This window comes from Sylvia atricapilla, chromosome 8 (assembly GCF_009819655.1).
Source record: "Sylvia atricapilla isolate bSylAtr1 chromosome 8, bSylAtr1.pri, whole genome shotgun sequence".
Taxonomy (NCBI): domain Eukaryota; kingdom Metazoa; phylum Chordata; class Aves; order Passeriformes; family Sylviidae; genus Sylvia; species Sylvia atricapilla.
The window spans coordinates 28299141-28312550 of NC_089147.1; the positions used below are offsets into that span (position 1 = coordinate 28299141).

A 13410-nucleotide genomic window follows, 5' to 3' on the forward strand; every position below is an offset into this window, starting at 1 on the left:
GAGTGCTCAGTCAGATGGCACCACCACCTTGCAGGGGTTTTAGGTTTGAGAGACTGGCTGTTGGAGGAATGGATTATCCTCCAGGACTTAGCCCATGCAGTGCCTGGCATGTACAGCTACCCCACATCCTCTGGTGAGTTCTTTCACCCAATGAGCCCTGAAAACTGCTGGAATTTAGTCCCTCTCTATCCCTTTCTCAGTGCTGTTTCTCAGGAGTTGAGCAGGGGAGAGCATCTGACATTCCCTGTGGCTATTTTTTGCCTTTTCATCCAGCCAGCAACCAGCAATCTACAGATGAGACTAAGGCTACTGCAGAACATCCAGCTGGCACTTTATTTGAAAATCCCTAAAATACAGACTGTATTTAAAATTGTTTATGGTCTGTCATCAGCAAGATCTTCCTCTCTGTGCACCTCCAGCCCTTTCCCTCTCCCTAGGCAGCCTGTGTGGAAGCTCCCAGCCCAAACAGGAACCACAGTCTGCAAGATCAAGCAAGCAATACAGCCCTGTGCAGAGAGCAGTTCCACTGCACAAATTCATATTTTACATCACATCAGGAGAACAAAAAAAGACAGAAAAAAGGAGATGGAGAAGACTGCAGTTAGAGCCATTAATGTTTCATGAAACCTCTCACATCCTTGCTACAACTGACAGGATAAAAAAGATACAGTCATTAAAATTCAGATAACAGGACACTGCCTTGGTGTTCTTTATATTAAAATTCTGGGCTGAATTATTGCTTTGCAGAAATGTGTATCTCTCTCTATTCCCTTACATCAGTGTCGCAGGAAAGACCTAATACTTCAGCATCAGCAACAGGAGCCTGTACTGCTCATGTAGTGTAGTTTGCTGCCTTATGGGGAAAGGTTTTTTGCTATATTACAGGAAGGTGACTGTGGAGCAAGATGTACATGTACATTCCACAGTCATTTTTTCCCTTGTGTTACCAAGAAATGTTAACAAATGTAAACACCAAAGTTGGGGAAAAAATACTGAAACACTCAGAGGTAAAGTTACCCTCTACATTTGCAAGTTCTGGGAGATGTTTTGCAAAGGAGAAATTTACAAGCTGCAGTTGGGACCCACATTTCCACGGTGCTATTCTGCATAGAGTAATGTTTCCAAGGTGACAAAGAGGCAATGTAAATAAAATCAGAATTTCTGAGCAGAACTCGAAACTTTTGAAGCTTTAATTTAATCTAGCTTTTATGAATATATAAAGATTTGATTTGGGTTTGTTTTTACACTATTCCCTTATGAAGTCTAGGAGAAAAAGCAAATGCTTTCTCACCATATTAAAAAAGCTTTAAATAGCATTCATATTTAGAAGTGAAAAAGATCATGAACCAAGAAAGGGTTTTACAAAACTTATCTGGTGAAAATAGTTCTCAGACTTTGTTGAAAGCAAAGTGACATTAAGTTTTCCCATACCCACTTTTTGGAGATTAGTAAAATCTCTTTCTTTCTTAAGCACAGGGTTTTGGTCGAATGCTATAAAACACAACACCACACTATTTATATTCAGCTGGAGCTCGTGGTTTATCCCACAGATGTAAAGCCCAAGCTGATTCATTACCCTCCTGCTGATCATCACCCAAGCCCAGGTTCACACACTGATGGCTTCTCTAGTCAATCACGAGCACTAATGAAGAAAGGATATTTTGTTTAACGAAGAATCAAGTGCACTGTGCCAAAAGATATAGAAGGAAATTACGGGTGGAAACGCCCAGAGTTTTCAGAAATTGGCCTTCCTTTACAAAAAGTAGAGTTATTTTTTAGCCTGTGCAGCCTACTTTGCTTTAGATGGGGGACAGACACAATTTTACCTGGCACCAGTGGAAATCCTGAACAGACATCAAAAGAACTTCAGTTCGGTTTCCATATGAAACCCTTTAGTTGTATGTTGTCAACTTTGAAAAAGGGCACATGCAACTTTTAATGTCACTGTCTGCAGCAAAAAGCACTTGGAACTAAGTGTGCACCTTCGAGTTGTCTGCCTTTCCCCCACTGGTAGCTCAAACAACACCCCTTGTTTGTACAGCGAGCAACAAATCCTATAAATAAACCCCAAAATAACAGCAAAAGGAAACCACCTGTGTGACTTGTGGCTGTTTCCAGGTGATGAACACAGCACAGGTCACTGGTTCAGAAAGCTTTTGAAAACTATGCCAACCCCTGTAGAGCATGAAGTTCATGCAGGAGTGATGAGGAAGGTGTCTCTGCTGAAGCCATTTCCCATCCTCAGAAAACACCACACCCAGCTCTGAGCTGGGACCAGCCCTCATTCAAGTGGGCAGGCATTTTGCTCTCAGTCCTTATTCAGAGGCGGCTTATTAGAAATTTATTTCCTTCCTTTAAGCGTGGTGCAATCTAACATTAGGACCATCCTAAAAAAGTTGGAATGATTAATGTGGCCTCAGATTCGAGGAAGCCAATACAAACAGAAACACTTGAAAACACTTAGTCTGATTTAATGTTCACTACAGAGTGCAACATTTTCTCTATGTACCTTCCCCTCCCTTTAAGGGCTTAGATGGGTTCTGAGTTGTAATCAGGAAAATTAATATTCTGAACAATTCATATTTCCCTGAAAAGTGTGCTTGAAAACATTTTAAAGTGTGTTCCTGAATATATGAGAGTAAAAAATATTTTCCCTTAGATGGTGCACGTTATGTCGTTTATACTATTAAAAAGGAAACAAAAATTTTATAGGACATTAAATGTTTGAATTATTGAGAATGAAAAGCCCATTATTAAAGTTATTGTTTTTGTTGTTGTTGTTTTGTTTTTTTTTTTTAAAGACATATGGCACAAATACACATTGAAAAAAACCTTCTTTTTTACAGTAACCTGACATTTCTAGGTGGCAGTCCTTACTCTGCAGCCAGGCTCCCGCACCAATGCACACTTGAAGGAAATAGGCATTAGCCTGAAAAAAACTTCCTGAGACTACCAGAGTCTTTCCTTATCTTTGGAAAACACTTGTGTTAAGTGGGTGACAATGGCAGTACCTTTCTATTAACTTCTGTAAGATGTGTGAAGAGACACAAAAATACTCATAGACTCTTCCGCACTTTGTCTCTCAAGATTGCACTCATCTGGATTTTTCTTCAAATCTCAGCTCACCCTCTATTTTTGACAATGCAACCTTCCAAGACTAAATAATGAGGCTTAGTACTGTGAACCTTTAAAAAACAGAAACTAAAAATGTGATATTTGAAGATTCCAGCAACTTCAAAATTGACCTATATCAAAATGATAAATTTAAGTCTACACATAGGAACCAGAGTGAGTTTGAATCATTATAATTTAATGAAGTTGTATAGAAATAACAGATTCATTTCTTGTGCCAAAACCAAAGATCTGGTGAGGTCTTTAGGAGTCCCAGGGCTCCACAGCTGCACCCTGGTCAGCAGGACACAACATACCAATCTCTAGCAAGGGGCTGAGACAACTGCTACCCACAAAAGCAGCTTTCATCAATGAAATGAAGTCAGTAAATCCATTTCCACTAATTTCTCTTTTGGATGTTTCACAGGCATGAGTCTTTGCTATTTTTTTATCCTTAGAAGGATAACCCTAATTCTCAAGGGTAGCAAAAGGATTTGGAAGGGATAACCGTTTAAAATTAATCTACTTTTAGAACATGATTTTTTTTTTTTTTAACAAGCTGCACATATTCAACTGATACTGAAATAATGTTTGACTAATAAAAATAAAGAAATTTCTCTCTGATCATGGGCTACAGATCCCTGGCAGGACCCATTGTGTTCTGTGTTTTAGAAACAACAAACAATACTTATTAAATACATTCATATTGATCTCAGCCTGCAGAGGGGCACATCCCTCAAGAGATGGCAGAGAGACAGCATGGTGTCTGTCCATGTCCAAGCTTCCTGGGCATTTCTTCTGCTCAGGCCAAAGTCTGACCAAACTCCAATGCAGAAACAAAATGAAGAATGTAATTTAGCCTTATATATCTATCTCTTTCTTTCAGTTCAATTCCTACTGATTTCCCCTTTTTATCAATTAAAGGGTTTCATTATGTGGTAGGGAAAAACATCAAAAAACCCCAACCCTCTGCCTCTTATTGTGGAAGACAAACAAAGCACCAACACTCACTGTGAGACTCAAAAACAGGAGTGGTCACTGCACTGAGATAAACTTTTCCCTTTGCTTTTCTGTGCCCTAAGAAAGTCACTAAGAACTGCCTGAAAAGGATTTGACACAGCTTAAGAAATACGAGATCCCTGTTTTTTACAGGCATGTGCCTGTCAATACTGATGCTTTCAAGGAAAAGATAGAAAAGCCCAACCTCTGTGTATGCCCATGGATCATGCTGCTGTTGGGGGAAATTGGAGCTGAACAGGCAGGGAGGGAAATGCAGTTCAGTCCACAAAATATGTTCACAGTGGAAGACTTGAGACTATACAAATTATTTTTTAAAACTTCAGAAGAAAAATCTTCCTACTTAGCATTTTTTTAAATTGAAACATCACAAGAGACCATCATGTGGGAAACAAGCAAGATTATCACACTGATGCATATACTAAGTAGGTATTTTCTGACTTCCCTCATTTTATAACAATGCTGTAGAAGAGACACAGCTCTGTTAAAAGCATTCCCATCATATCCTCTTGTATTGCCATGACTTATTCATGGAAAAGAAAAACTAAAATCTGTACAAGTGACTCCTAGTCTTCTGTCTTCCTAAAAGAAGGTTATAAAACTGCTTGGTTACAACTACCAGGGAACATATATGATGTTTCTGAAAGTGGCAGTTTGTAAGGGACATATAAAACACTGTTAAAGAGCAGAGTCATATCCTCGTGTGCTCTGAAAACATGAGGTTTTGCATGTTGGCTGACTTCTGCAAAGCTTGAGGGTAAATTATTTAATTTCTTTTTTGGATGTCGACTCCTGCCTGTTCAATAACATGCACAAAATCCTCAGCTTTGGTAAAAATAACATTTCCTGAGCCCTGCCACTAGGCATTGGTGGGAAGCAGAATTAAAAGAGCCAGACCAGTAAACTGGTCTCCTGCTTACCTGCAGGCTTTCCTGGGACAGCAGTGTCACCAAGGACCACGTCTGCAGGTGGAACAGACACACCTCAGCCTGAGCCACAGCTCCCTCCGGGCTCTGCTGCTGACACTGAGGAGGAAGGGAAAGGCAAAGGACTCCCACCTCTAGCCCCGGTATAACTAATCCTTCTTCTCATTTTCCTTTCAAGTCAAAAGGACAGCAAGTGGTGACATTTAAATGCCATTCTGCCTGTTTATAGGATATTTTCCTTGCACACAAGAAGGAAGAAAGCATAAATGTGAATAGGCAGGAATTGACAGAGCGTGTTTGAAAGCAGCATGTCTCCGTCTCCCAGGTCCTTACGTTCCTGGCTCTGTTCCCTGGTGCTTTCAGACTCCAAGGCTTGTTTTGCATGGGTGTGACCGGAGCAGCTTTGCCCCCGTGGGCCAGCCTGCTCTGTGCCATCCCACACAGCCCACAGCAGTGGCCCAGGCGGCTGGACACACCTCTCAGTTCCACCAAAGGTGTCCTTTGATCCCTCCACTCCTCAGGTACAGAGCCGTGTGTGCTGACTTCAGAGACCCCCTAATAACTCTCCCCAGTAACCCACGGCCTGAAAGATTGATCCTCCTGTCTCAAGTCCCCATCTGCCAACTCCAAAGTGCAGCCTGTCCATCTGTGACTCTCACTATTAGCTCATTCAGACAGACACTTATTGGGAAAAATACATCAAGACACTAGAGACAGGAAAAGTGAAATTTATCTTAAAAGAAACAAAATAACCAAGCAATGCCTAAATACGACTGAGGCCAACAGCAGAGTAAGTGAAAATGCAAGCTTCACATTTGTTTCCCCAGAGAAAACTGGAAGAAGGAAAAAGAAGCGTAATCTGTTACAGCACATATCTAATATCCTCACCTCCTTCAGTGGTAGGAATGATCCAGTATTATCTCTCACAAGGAAAAAATGAAATAAGACCAGCTATTTATTCTTCCTCTAGAGTGTGAAATATCAGCTCTCTTTCTCCAGATGAACATCCACCACTGCTGGTTTTCTACCACTGAAGGGGCACTTCTAACCAAGCATTAAAGGTAACACAGCCACCAGAACCAACTACTACCACAATATTCAGCTATGCTACTGCTTCCCTGTCACAAACTTTGATGGAGAGGGTGCTGCAGCAAGAATCTTTGGGGTCTGGCCAAGTTTCTTCCAGCTGGTTCGACCAGCCCCCCATTAACAGTCCTTTTATAGCTGTAGTTATTAGAGTTGAGTGGATTAGGGAGGTGATGGTGTATGTTCATGGAAAATAACTGCTGGTCTCTAGCCTCCCTGATAAATTTTAATCACCCAGTCCCAGTGTGCTTCCTCTCCAGTCTTTCAATTCTGGATTTATCCCCTAAAATTGCTTTCTTTGAGAATTTTACAGCTAGCTAATTGACTTTCTATTCCTTCTCTTGCACTGTGCATGAACAAGGTCTCTTCCGAGCTTTGCTTGCAGCTCTTTCCTTTAATAAAAGTACAGTATAGTATGCATAAACCACCTGGATGGAAGGTTCACAGAACCACAACAGTGGCAGTATTTATGGGGAATAATCGTTGAACAAATACTGAGCATCTTTATAAGAACTCAACTTCATATGGAAATACCTGAGACATATGGCTAAGGAAGAATGGCATGTGATAGGCTGAAATGGCAAGGCTTTAAGAAAAATTGCAAAAAACATTATTTTCTCTTTCTCCTTTTCTCTTCTTTCTTCATCTTTTCTCTTCCCCTCTGTTTTAATATTTGGTTGTTTGTGGAACCTGTTTCCATAAAATTTTGATTTCCCCCCCAATTTATTTTAAACACTTCCATTTTAGAAATGTTATAGAAGTTAACATTGATTATTGGAAGACTTTTGATCATAGGTAGGTTTGTTGTTTTGTGGTTATTGATGAAGAGGTGAGGGTCCAGGATTCTATGAGGCATGCTGATGCTTTCCTGCTGTGGATAACATTGTTACTGAACAGTAAAAGCAACCCATGCTGTAGGCCATCTTGTTTCTGCATATCCATCCAGCAGTGATAAACTATAAAAATGCAAATTATTCATTCACAATTACACACTCATCATTATGTTTCAGAGCCAGAGAAGTGAGGCCATCCTTTATGCCTTTCCAAAACTTATTTCTTTGAATGTCATTTTACATTTTGGACACCACCTCTGCATCCACAAAAGCTGGGCACCACTACTGTACCTGGCATCAGACACACACTATGTGTGTATACATGTTTTTACATAAGTTATAAAACTATTTTTGATCTGAAATATCTTTCTAGATCTATTGTTTTAATTCTGTGACTACAAAATAGATTTTCTTCATGGATTTTCCCTTAGCAATTTTTTTTTCTTCCACTGATCTCAGAATTACATAAAGCAAACATTTCGTGTGGCATTTGCGCCTTTTTACATCTTAGCATTGCTCAAAAGAAGAAATTTAAACTGCATGTGATGGAAAGGTGAACAACTGAGAAAATGCTCTGCTGCTGCCCCACAGAGGTTCCTACACTGCTGCTCCAACTGTCTTTTAAATCTGAAGCAACGGCTGAGCTAAATCTTACTGACATTTCCTTCTAATATTGCCATTCAAGAGGAGGTCTGACGCCGATTTTAATTTGGGAGAAAATTGTACCTCTGGCACCAAGTTCTCAGCTCAGAACATCTGTGCAAAGGCTTACGAGCTCTGCAGGGGCATCTGAGTTATTTCTAACGACCATTTACGTGTCCATTTGCAGTTTCCTATTACAGCTGTTTTCTCTAAACACCTGAGCTGACCATGAGGCTTCCAGGGAACTAGATACTGACAGATTATTTTTTCCTCTAGTAATAGTTTCTAATGCCTCTGGAGTCAGGAAACTTGTCTGCTCACACACTCAGGTGACAGATTTCTTTTTCAAAGAGCGTGGTCACTGTGAGGTTCATAAGAAGAAAAAAAAAAGCTCATAAATGTCTTCAATATGCATATGCAGCAGAGCTCAGTGACAGAGAACAGCTTTGCTTGCTGTCAGATGAGAGATTGGGCACTTCCTTGGGAACAATGCTCAGTGCTGGATGGGAGACAGCCCACTGACCAGGGGGTAGGGAAACAAAGGGAAAAAAATTGATTGAGGTATGGGCTGGTATGAAGATGTTATCCCTGTTCTCCTGCCTCCCAGTCCCTCATGCATCGGGCAGACACAGAGGAAAGAGCTGTAACAGCCCAGAAAAAATCTCAATTTGTGCCAGCAAAAACATCCAGGCACGTATTTGCTTTAGAAAGACTCCACTCCACACTGCCTCCTCCCACGATATCAGAAAGACTTTTAAGCCTTTTTTTCACTCATGTGCTGCTACTTTAGTAATTAATGTATCTACCACAGCAACACATTTCAAGCTCGAATACATATAGTACATTTATTGTTCTTGGAAACACTCGCAGATACACAGTTCAGCTACTTATCTTTCCTATATCATATTCACAACAGATGTTTTTCCTCTTGTACAATAATTACTTGTACTCTGTTCCCATTAGGTATGCACAGAGAGAAAAATGATATGATTACTATTTAGTCACTTTTAGCATGAGTAGCCTGGAGGGTTATATTTTATGATGCATCTCTAATCACTGTACCACGATAAAATGATACAGAACAAGTCTAGAGTTGCACCTAACCATCTACCCATGGACAGAACTTTTCAGGGATGACCCTGATGTTCAATTACTGCTCTGGAAATCAGCATCAATACCCTAATCCCTTGCTTGCTACAGGCATAAATAAAATCATAACTGAGCTATTTTAGGCTATTAAAAGAGTCTCTGGAGGAATTAAAACTACAAAATGGTCTGTCAAAAACAAATTCTGTCAAATTGGTGATAGTCAACTTTTTCTGAGCTCGTCATTCCCTCGTAAGCAGTCTGAAGGGGCTGCACAGAGTTTCTAAACTACCGCAGTGCTCTCAGACATTGAACTCCTCCCTTTCCAGCTCCTCTAGTTGGGTACATTTATGCCACATCTCTGCTCTCTGTAAGACCCTACATACCAGATGCAGCTGTTTAGGTGGGATCTCTTGTCATATGGCTGTGGTGTGGATGCTGGAGTGGCCCTGTGTTGCAGCAGCCCTCCTGTTAGAGGGTAGAAACAAGCCCAGACACAGACTTCTTGTTTATCACAGCACGGAAAGGGTCCTGGTTTGTTCCTCTTTACAGCTCAGCCACCCTGACCCCAACCACTCACTGACTCTGGCTGCAGCAGCTCCTGCTGGAGGATTCCCTTGCAGCCTCTGACTGCTGCTTATTTCCTGCTAAACTGGGACTGCAGGGATCAGTCTGGGACTGTGGGGATCGGTCTGGGACCGCGGGGATCGGTTTGCAGACTCTGACTGCAGCTTTTCCCCAGCCAGACGGTGACTGCAGGTTCCAGCAACAGCCTCTGACTGCACACCCACACTGACCTCACAGCAGTGATCCTCTTTCCTCAGGAGCCTTCTTCTTCATAATCCTCTCCTTCCCTCTTCCTCAGGGTTCCTCCTCCATGATGACCATCCAAGGCCAGCCAACCCAGTCCCCTTTATCACATTTACCTTTACTGGCCACAGCTGTCACTCATCAGGGCCAGGCTGTATTAGGTAACTAACAGCTGTTACTTGTCAGGGGCAAGGGCACCTGTACTCCCTTCTCCTACAGCCCTGCAGGGCAATCAGAGCCAGAGCTTCTCTAGAAACTAAAAGTCCAAAAAGCCCTGTACAAGACCCACTCACAGCAGTTTTTGGCCAGTTTTTCAGTCAGGACACACACACTGCGTCCCACGTCATACAAGAGAAGCTTCCAGTGAGTGCTTTTACCTGAGCCTATCTGTGTAGAGATGTTTCTGCCGTAACATATGTATGAGTCATATCTTACTTTTATCATGAGGCACCTACATCAGCATAAAAAGGGAAGACCTTACTTGACATTGCTGGTTTCTATAAGAGAAAAGAATGAAACCTAAAAGGTTTCTTTCCTTGAAAAAAAAAGAAAAACAAAACCACAAGCACACTTTTTACATATGTCAGAAAGAACAAATAAAATGAAAGCATGTTCTTCTTCCCCTAGCATATCTAGGAGAAGAGTGATTAATGTGTTGGAACTTACGGCACAGAGAAGAGAAATTTGAAGAGTTGCTAATGTTAGAACAAGTTATGGCAATTCGGAGCCCCTGAATGCAGGAAGAAAAATAGCAGTGACATCATCCAAATGTGTTGCAAGTTCTTCGGGAAACTTAACTTAGCCTTTCACCCTGGGATGAAAATCTACAGCTACAGCTAAAACCTTGGCTATGTGCTGTGTGGGGCGTACATCCTGTGCATGTGTGCAGTTCTGGAGAGCACACCCTCTTCTTGGGGGGTGGAATCAATGAGACACATCAGAGACAGAAAATGGGTGAGAAAGGTGCTCCAGCTCATGGAATACTACACATTCCAAAGGAATACCTGGGGATGCCAGGAAATTCCAAAAAAGGAAGCAGACTCAGACTGTGAACTCTGAAAGTCATTTTGGCAGTTTGAGAGTTCTTAACTTCTACAAATTGCTCCTGAATGCCTGTTCTCCCCATGCAAACCAGGGCAGGTTGTACCATGGAAATCAGCTGACCCTTTTCCAAGCTTTTTGAAAATGAGTATGTCTTTTGATACCACTCAAATAAATCATAAGGTATTTAGCTGATTACTAGACCTGATTACTAGAAAGTATGGTCAGAGAAAAAAACAGAAAACATCTTGAAAATTGGATGTTGGTTCAGAAAATACAGGCTGATAGGGAGAAATTAGGATGTAAAATTTCCATGTACCTGCATGTCTCACTCTTTGCAAAGAAAGAACATCCCACAGATTCATCTATTCTAGGGCTACTGTCAATGGCTACCTTACAAAAGGTCACCATTGATTTCCAGAAACATTACACACCTGGCTCCTGTGACACAGCCTCCTCCACAGCATAAATAACCATGTTTGTGCCCTGGAGCTAAGAACCCTGAGACTGATTTGATGGCCACCATACTGAAGACATTGGGTTCAGTGTGCAAACCTGACAGTCCCCAGGCCTCTCTGTAAACTCTCTGTGTAACCCAGGGCTCCTCTCTCCTTTTCCCTCCCGTGTGCAGTGAAAGGGAGCAGATAGTGACAAAGAAGACAGGGAAAGAGCCGCTTGTGTCACTGTAGGGAGACACAGGTGGCTTTAGCCATCCTGTGCTGTTTGCCACAGCTCAGCTACAATGTCCTGTTTAAAGACTGGAGGTGAGTCTTTACAAGGCCACCAAGGTCAGTGACAGGCTGACCTCTGTGCTGCCACTGAGAGAAAAGCTCAGGTGGTGGCCCTGGTGTCAGTTTCTGCAGCTGTGCACCGAATATATCCCTTGAGTCTGAAGCCTTTTAGTGGCAGTAATTCCAAAAGAGAAGTGTGTTAATGGATACTTAAAATACTGCCAAGTCCTTCAAGTACATACTTGGAATACTGGCCAAGATGGGCAGAAAATGTTTCTTTTCCCTAATTTCGGACACGTTGCTTTTATTTTGAGTGTCTGGTTTAAGATGTCTAACCCTCTCTGACCTCTATTTTCCCCAAAATTTCAAAATCGTAGATTCAAACCAATCCAGATCTAAAAAACTCCAGGGCTGTTTATGTGAGGACTTCCCAGATGAAACTCCTGCTACCTTTACAAAGTGCACGAGGAGCAGACAGGCACTCACTGGGAGAGACTGGCCTCCCAGTCTTTCCTGCCACTTCACATCCTAAAAAACTATTGTGATGTGACACGGAGAACTTAAAATAACAACTAATTCCATTTAGAAATAACTGCATTATTCATCACACATTTTCTGAGGTTTGTCCTTTTGTTTTTAATACCAAGGATAGTTGCATAAATATTGCAATGTTTGTTTCTCGATTAATTTTTTTCTTGGCAGTTTATCCCTAAAATATATTGATGTAACTAACGCTATCAATTAATTCATTAGATTTGTTCAGCTTTCTTTTTTTTTTTGAAAAAAATTAATGTTGGGGGATATGCTTGTTATTGAACAGGATTTGCTAATATTTTCTGTTTGCAATTTCCTTCCCAGCTTTAATAAGCTTTTTACGTTTAAAATGGAAACGATACTAAACCTTTTTATCTCAAAGTCTAGGGTAACCAGATAATATTTTCTTTCAATCCAGTGGGATGGAAGCAATTCAGTTCTCACTTTGTTGCTTTTTAAGAGGAGAACTAAGTAATAGGAACAAAAGATCTTTAGAAAACAAACAAAGTCCTACCCTACCTACAAAGGAGGAAGAAAAATAGAAGTAATAGCATGATGAGCAAAAGAACCTCTAGAAACAAACTTTTCCTTCACATTTCTTTGATGCCCCAATCTTGGCTCCCACTGATTTTAGTCAGCAGGCTTTGAGTCACTCTAAAAGTTTCTGAAATAGCTGCACTTGTCATCCTTCCTATTTACCCTGTAAAGTTTTATTTTGACCTTTGTATTACAGATCATCTTGGTGTTGGTTGAGCACATTCAGCGTCCTTGTCACAAGTCTGCTGCCAGGGTCTGGTGCAGGGGTGTTTACTTTCTCAGACTGCAGTAGGTGACATTTTCAGCCAAATAAACTAAAAAAAACCCAAAAGCAAATAGAAATATTCTCTCCAAGCTTTGATCCATCATGTTAAGGTTTGTTTTCATTTCCAGACACAAAACCACCACGCTCTGGCAGCCAGGGGAAGGAGGAAACACAGTACTAATGAAAACATCTTCTTACAGCATTGTCACAACAAATTTCTCACCGACGTCTTCCCCAGCCCCCTTGATCTTTCACTAACTGCTACTTCTGCTAAAGCTGATTTACTTTTTCATGATATCTATTATTTCTCAAGTACAATTCTTTCATATCAGGAACTCCATTAGCCTTCCGAAAAGTTGATTATTTTTTTCTTTAAGTGCTGTAATAGTAGATTTTATTTTATGTGGTCTAGATAGTGGGATTTTACTTTGTTGCAAAGACAATATATTTTTACAGAGTTAATGCTTGTGAAGAATTTGACTTTCTATCAAAGGCTTACTCTAGGAAGTAGATATAGATCCTTTTATTTTCAGTGTTAGCAGTGAAGCATAAAATATGATAATGAAATAGCAACAGTTAATTTCTATGTCTAACATTAAAAAAGAAAATCTCTAATGAAGTCAACAAAAACATTTGATTGGATTCAATAAGGTCCAACTCTAATCACCTATAGCCACCTCTGATGCTCAATACCGCATTTAATACATTTCACTGTGACAGATACAAAAAGCTGCAACATCATGGGTTTTTAAAAAGCATGTGCAACACAAAATAAATTGGGCAATAAATCT

The 13410-nt window shown here is 40.8% G+C and overlaps 1 long non-coding RNA gene across 1 annotated transcript in view; it reads right to left on the reverse strand.

Moving 5' to 3' along the window:
* The window catches only part of LOC136364558 (uncharacterized), a 165687-nt gene that overhangs the window by 718 nt on the left and 151559 nt on the right, over positions 1 to 13410 (reverse strand). The gene's annotated exons all lie outside the window — the stretch shown is intronic.